The following is a 6000-nucleotide window of genomic DNA, read 5'->3' as shown; positions in this document are numbered from 1 at the left end:
ACCTGATTTATTGAAGGGAATTTAACACAGATTGCGATAAATATAATTATGATATTGCTTCATTGTGTCAATGCTGTATAAAGGGAGACAGCAGACTGAGATGGGAGGCATTTGTTAAAAGATAAATGCATCAAATGTGACCCTAAATCACAGAATCACAGGTTCGTGTTTGTTATGTGTGTGTATGTGCATCCTGTCCACATTGTCTCTAAGTTTGTTTTTAATAGAGTCAGAAGTTGAAATGAACTTATCCCTGCGCAACTCCTGCAATTATGTTCCTGTCACTGTTGGTGAGTCAGGCTTGGATTTGTTTAACCGTCTTTCTGTCTTTGTCCGTGTTTTCCCCTTAAGCTCTACAAACACTCGAATAATCTGTCATGCTCCGTCTGTGCAAAAAACATCACAGCGGCCGCCCAGGAGCAACATCCTGGAGCAAAGACTGAAGTGACCAAAACAATGGCCTCTTGATCGCTCAGCATGTAGGATAACATGTAATCCTGTTATCTGCTCGGTGGAGGTACGTGTGTTCACAGACAGAGCGAAGCAGATGACATGATCCTGTATTTTTGTGACATAATCTGCTTTTCTGTTGTATCACACTGTTATGTGAATGAAGAATCCCCATGGAGGAGAAGCTATCTCGCGTCTGCGTTTGTTTTGGGCTCAGTAGAGAGGATCACAGCTCATCTAATCTCTGCTGTTCTCAGCCACAATAATTTCCTCACAACCATTCAAGCACTGCTGTCACCTGCACCTTAAACTCTGCTTTATACCTGCCTAGTCACCATGAGAGAGGGAGCGGCACGAAACAGGAAGAGATGAAGGAGGAAGTGGAGGCTGGCACTGCCTGTGGTTGGCTCTGAAACAACAGCTGTGTGGCCGACTGCCAGGTGAAGCATTCTCCTGTGACAGTGGGTGTAACTACTGGTGGGAGGAGGCCGAAACTAAATCACAACAACACAAACTGTAAATTATGACAAGTGCAGCAGCAGACAGGTAATAATAGTTACAGACTCGACGGTGTCACAGTGACAAATGGATTTTATTTTTTTACTGTGTTCATGTGACAGCTTTAGTGGTATCACGAGTCTCCTTTCAAAAATCATTCTGTTCGTCTCTGAAGAAAGAAAGAAAGATGGATGGAAAGAAAGGATAGATGGAAAGAAAAAGGAAGGATAGATAGACGGATGGAAAGAAGGACAGAAAAAGGAAGGAAAGAAGGAACAAAGGAATGAAGGACAGAAAGATGATAGGACGGAAAGAAGGAAGGCAGGAAGGAAGGACAGATGGATGGATGATGGAATGAAGGACAGAAAAAAAGACAGGACAGAAGACATGACTGAAGGAAGGAAAGATGGAAGGAAGAAAGGAAGGACAGAAAGATGATGGAAGGAAGGAAGGAAGGATGATAGGAAGGAATGAAAGAAAGAAGGAACGAAGGACAGAAAGATGACAGGAAGGAATGAAGGAAAGAAGCAACAAAGGACAGAAAGATGATGGAAGGAAGGAAGGAAGGACATAGATGATAGGAAGGAAAGAAGGAATGAAGGACAGATAGATGATAGGAATGAATGAAGGACAGAAAGATTATAGACGGAAGGAAGGAAGGACAGATGGATGGATGGAAAGAAGGACAGAAAAAAGACAGGACGAAAGGAAGGCAGGAAAGAAGGACAGAACGATGAAGGAAAGAAGGAAGGATCAGTTGGCTGAACATGAAAATAAAACAGAATCAGCTCTGTGTAACAGTCACTGTGATGAACAACCAGGATGTGAGACGTATAAATACATCGATCAACCACACCATTATGACCACCTTCCTAATATTGTGTTGGTTTCCTTTATGTATGCTGCTGAAACTCCTCTGACCCAGTGGGGCATGAACTCAGCACCTCTGGGGATGTCCTGTGGCACCGGGATGGTGGCAGTCAGGCTTACCATGGCACATCCCACAGATGCTCAGTAAGATTTTGATCTGGGGACGAGGAACACCTTAGCTCTGTTGTGCTCCCCGGGCCACTCCTGAGCAGTTTTTGTGGTGTGTCGGGGTGCATTGTCCTGCTGAGGGTGGCATCAAAGACTGCTGTTGCCATTGATGTTGGGTGGTTAGGAGGGTTGTTCAACCTGCAATCTTTAGGTAGATGGTACATGTCAAACATCCACGTGAATGTCAGGATTCAAGGTTTCCCAGCAGAACACTGCATTATAACAAGATGATCGATTTTATTCTCTTCACCTGTCAGCGGTCATAATGTTGTCTTTGATCAGTGTCAGTGTGAAGGTCTTTGGCAACCGGTATGAAAAGGGTTTATCACTGATGTAAGTATAAAGAGTTTTTATGGGAGGATTGTTCAAGCAGTACTTGTGAGATTGAATCATTTGAACATTCAACATTGAAATGAAACCGGTTGAGAAGAAAATCCCTGTGTGGTTGACTTGCTAACACTGCATAGACACCTGACATGTGAACCCGATATGGAGCTTTATGTAAGATGTCAAAAAGGTAGAAGATCACTGATATCATCTGTAATAATGCGATGCATTTTGAAAGCTTTCTGTATGATAACTTGTGTAAAATCTTCAAGTGCTATGTCTGAGGTTTACGTCTAAGTGCAGTAAATGTACTCATTTACCTTCCATCACTGTTAAATTTGGATGATTAACTGTATTTCCCCCCACAATATGAGTAACACAATCACAAACACACATCCAGCAGATTGAGGCGGTGAAACCTGCTCAGCGTAATTCCACCTGACATGTCTGTACATATACAGGGTCACAGCCTCACTGCTGCTATTGTGTTGGATGTTTTACACAGCCGCTGCTAAAGGCCCATGTGTGAGTGCATCAGCTGAACAGGCAGAGAAAGAGAGAAAAAGAGTAAAAAGCCAGTTGAGCAGAGCCTCTGTGGAGACATACGGTTCGCCTACAAACACAGAGACACATTAAATACTAAATAACTCCCACTCACAGGTAAACAGAAAGAGAACAGATAAGAATCTACGCTCCCTGTGGCAGCCACACAAGCACCGAGCGTTTACTTTACTCCCCTTCTGTGGCAGCCAGATGGCAAAGACGCAATGACAAATGTTTTGGCAGCCGAAGGGAGGAGGTTTAGAAACTGTGTCGTCTTGTGTGTCACCAAGCTGTACTGATTGTGGTAACTTGAAATCCCAGACACACACAACTTGTATCTTAGATTCCGTGAAAAGGTCTGCCACAGGGACAAATCCTGGTGTAGATTTACCTGAGTGTGTTAGACAGGTGGGCAGATTAGAGGAGAGCCCACCTCCCCCTGATCCCCTCAACAACAAGTAGCTGTAGATAAGCTCAGGCTTTGGGTGTCTCCTGGTGAATCAGAGTCAAATCCAAGTCAGGTTTAGATTTTCGCTTTTGAGAGCAACCTGATCCTAATAAAGACAGCTCAGCGAGGATTGGAGACTTAGTACCGGAGCTGTCAGTCACGGAAAATAATGAGTTCATGAGAGCTGCTCATGACAATAACAGGAGAGAGAGTGTTTCAAACGCAGCCAATAGTGGAGTCTGATGGTTTATTAATGCGTTTCGAAATCATCTGGGCTCCATGGAAGAGAAAGAAAAACAAACACATCTGAGAATCAACAGTGTTTTAACAGAAAAAAAATACACCCTAGGAACAGAGTTTACAGTGTACGCTGTAAGGAAAACGACTTGTAAAAAAAATGGTAAATATGTGGCAGCAAAGATGCCAGAAAAAATCTGTTAAAAATGGTGGATACCGTAATATTCAGAAACTGTAAACTCTGTTAGAATAATAGCAAATATCTGCGCTTGATGAACACATTTTTATTAGATTGAACGCAGTGAAGGAGTTTCATGTTATGGCCACACACTGTAAAAGAAGAAATTATTTTTAAGAAAAGTACTGATCTTTGATGTGATCAATAAGTACAGATTTTGCAGTTTTTTTTAAAAGATATGAGATCATTTAACACATTGGGGAAAATCTGTGAAACATTTTTTGCTCTTTTAATTATTTAATTTTCCTTCCCTTAATGTTTTTCAGTCAAATTCTTCTGTCGGCTAACTGCAAATATCTGTAAAATAACATTTTCTATTCATATTCAGTAACAGAAAAACTGGAATTTACAAGTATATGTTGTAACAGAACTAATTACTGTTTGCAATAATACAGATCTTTGATCTGGCCTGTTTGTCCAGTTTTTATGGTAAACATGTAAAATATGACATTTTTTTCTGTTGTTTTTTTAATTTATACAGCGTAGTCTTTTAGTTATTTGTTGGTGAATTTACACTTCTGGAATAGGACAACCAGCGTTCCTGTCATTGAGCTCCCTCAGTCAGTCACTGATTAGCATAAAGGAGCCAACATGAAACACCAGAGTGTTGTTTTTTTGGGAAAATAATCGCTCACACCTCCCCGGGGAGAGCCAGACTGGTTTGTCCTCTCAGTCTGAGGGCGTGAAGCGTCACACTGGGTGTTGTGTTGCATCAATGAGCTTGCAGCAAAAACCTTTGCACCGCAGTCCGATCTCAAAGTCTACTCCAGGATCTAAGAATAGTTGATGACACACAGTGCATGTCAATAATCTGTGGGAAACATGGGGAGGCAGCAGAAGCTGCTTGTAGCAGAGCGTCCGACTGCTGCTATGCTGAGAGTCAGTGTTTATATCTGGAGCTGTGGTAACCGCTGCTGCCCTTCAAAGACAAAAAACAGCAACTGTTTCGTAGTGACACTGGAACAGACAGAGATACCTATTTAACTGCAGTCACGGCCTCTGACCTTTAAAGTAAAGAAGAAGTAGCTGCAACTGTTTTGTTTTCATGACCAGGCGTCGGGCTCTATAAATGTGCTTCATGTGTATAAAAGTCTGTGTGTGGCCTGACGGAGGCTGCAGACTCGGTGGCTCACAGCGGCGTATTGTCTTTACACTAAATGTAACATTTATATTTGATCAGCAGACCTTAAAGAGAGGAACTGAGGGACTGTAAAGGTGACCTGGGGGTTCGTATTACACAGACCTGCACTGTCAAACAAGTGCAGACAAGTGCTGAGGAGGGAAACACCGGCTGCACAGACAGACTCTATTGAATCTTAGTTGGAAAATATGAGAAATCCAGCAGGTCAGATCATGATACGGATGCATTCATTTTCAAATGTGACGTCAGGCCAGAATCATGAAAAATCGTTTGCACAGATTCGCTGCGGAATCCTGGAACTCTAAAGACTTCTAAAGCTCAAAATTTTAACCGTCTACTGTAGTACACCTAGGATGAAATCTTTTTTTCTTTTATTGACCATTACATTAAGCATGGACTTGTTAGACTTAAAAGCCTTAAAAGTGGATTTTTAAGCCTTCCATTGAAAGTTGTACAGTGCCTACATATAGTAATTACTGTCTTTTTATTGCTTTTTGACACTGAATCTTGGCCAATCACAAGAATTTGGAAAAAGGCAGGTTTTTTTTACAAAGTAATGTCAATCAATTGAAAATATTTAACAAGAAAAGCACTACCCCACCGAGGCTGCTGAGTGGTTGTATGATTTCCGAAGAAGGAAATCTTCAAACAATTCGTGGTAGGATTTGACGTAGGATCGTAATTATTTGATCATCAGCAGGCAACTGACGTAGTGTTCACTTCTTGTCTCCAAAATCTCATCATTTGGTCTTTGTGTTGTTTCTGACCTTCCCTGAAAACTTCATCCAAATCCATTGGTCTGTTTTTGAGTAATGTTGCGCACAAACAGACAAACCAACGCCGATCGTCACATAACTCTGCCGCATTCCTTGGCGGAGTTATAAGTGATTGTGAGGCATGGTGGTGGCAGCATCATGATATGAAGATGCTCCGCAGCAACAGACCTTGAAAGATTTGTAGAGGTACAGGATGAAATCAATGCAGCAAAGTGCAGGGAAACCCTTGAAAACAACCCAATGCAGTCTGCAAGAGAACTGTGACTTGAGAGAAGATTTGATTTCAAGCGACAATGACCCGAAG

The sequence above is a fragment of the Acanthochromis polyacanthus genome, chromosome 17 (genome assembly GCF_021347895.1).
Source record: "Acanthochromis polyacanthus isolate Apoly-LR-REF ecotype Palm Island chromosome 17, KAUST_Apoly_ChrSc, whole genome shotgun sequence".
In the NCBI taxonomy this organism is placed as follows: Eukaryota; Metazoa; Chordata; class Actinopteri; family Pomacentridae; genus Acanthochromis; species Acanthochromis polyacanthus.
The sequence above is the reverse complement of the archived record's forward strand: the minus strand, read 5'-3'. Positions refer to the sequence as shown.